Here is a 1,611-nt window from a genome sequence, read left to right on the forward strand (position 1 = left end):
CTTTACCTATTCAATATAAAGCGGTTTCCTATTTTTCCCTTTTGGCTCTCTCGCCTTCTCCATTGAATTATTTTGTTAATATTTTGTATTGAAAACATTCTGTGTTAGGCCCTTTGAAAAGGGTATAGAGGGACTCACTCCACTGAAAACTGTTTGTAGCAGCAAGCATGACACCAAATTTTAATATTGGAAAGTTAATTTGAACATTGAGAGATTATAATACTAAAATTAATTTTTTCAAAGCAATACTGAAATATTTTGTTGAATTTTAATGGTCTTTGATTGTTCAAACTAGTCTTTCAGGGGAAGAACTTTATTCATCATTCTGAATACTGAACTTAATTATAAATCAGTAAATTTTAAAGTTGAAATAGGCTACTCCAGAATGCCTTTGTAAATAAAGTGATGCATGTTCTATCACATAGTTTATAAAGTAGGACATCGTCTTGTCTTCAGTAGTGAAACATTTAGTACTTACTGTTAATTTTTAAGTGGCCAATTTCTTCACTTTTTGACAAAATAAATGCTTGACCTCTGTTTACTGTAGAATATAAAGAATCTTAAAAAAAAACTCTGGAAAGGTGAGCAAGGTAACAGGAGCATAAATTGGGACATTATTATATATACACCTTTTATCTTGGCTGTTAACAGGCTGTGTAGGATGTCAGAGATCTGTATATATTTAAATATGAAGAAGCATTTCTCAGGTTTCGTATTGTAGTCACATGAATGTTTGGGTAATCTACAATTTTTTTGGTTTTGCTGTATGGGATCAATACACTTAAATTCTCTGAAAGCAAACCAGAATATCATCCCTCCATTTTACTAAACACTTTACTTTTGCATTGTTTTTTTCCCCTCTCTGACTTCCTCTGTTTGGTGCTGAGCAGGATTTAACCATCTTAAGTGATTGCATATCATAGTGAAATGACAGTTGATTATACTATTGGAAGCTGTTCATAAAGTAAAGTATGTCCTTTTCTTTAATATCTGGTGATGAAATATGTATACTGAGAAAATATATTTTCATTAATTTGATTTCCGTGTTCTCTGAGATGATAGTCATATACATGCATGATAGCACTTGATTCAATTATAAATTTGTTCTTTTTCATTTTCTCCTCCCATATTAGTTCATGCTGTACACTTTCAAAATTCTATTAACTTATCATTTGTTTGGCTAATTGAACTTTTTCACATTTAAGAGTGATATGTTTGATTGACTTCTATTGACATAGCCTTCCAGTATTTGGATAATGACTCCTGTTTTTTTACTGTATGTTTTTAGTGGCAAAAGATACGTGTATTTGTGGACCTTCCTCCCTCTTTCTCTTAAGACCAATAAAGATGGTGTGATACAGCACTTCAGGTTATGCTCTTTTCTTTTATTGTTCCTTTCAATTATTGCTACATTTGAAATGCAAAATTTTGTGTAATATTAATTTCATAGAAAGAAAAGGTATTCCTGGAATGAAGGTATTGGATTTAGATTTGCTAAAAGTGAATAACGTAGATATGCACTGTACGCTAATACTCACATTAAACTGGATTAATTGACCTTTTTAGTATTACTTCATTTTATGCTCTATTTTGAATTTTATCATACTCTTC

Source organism: Penaeus monodon, chromosome 25 (assembly GCF_015228065.2).
Source record: "Penaeus monodon isolate SGIC_2016 chromosome 25, NSTDA_Pmon_1, whole genome shotgun sequence".
Taxonomy (NCBI): domain Eukaryota; kingdom Metazoa; phylum Arthropoda; class Malacostraca; order Decapoda; family Penaeidae; genus Penaeus; species Penaeus monodon.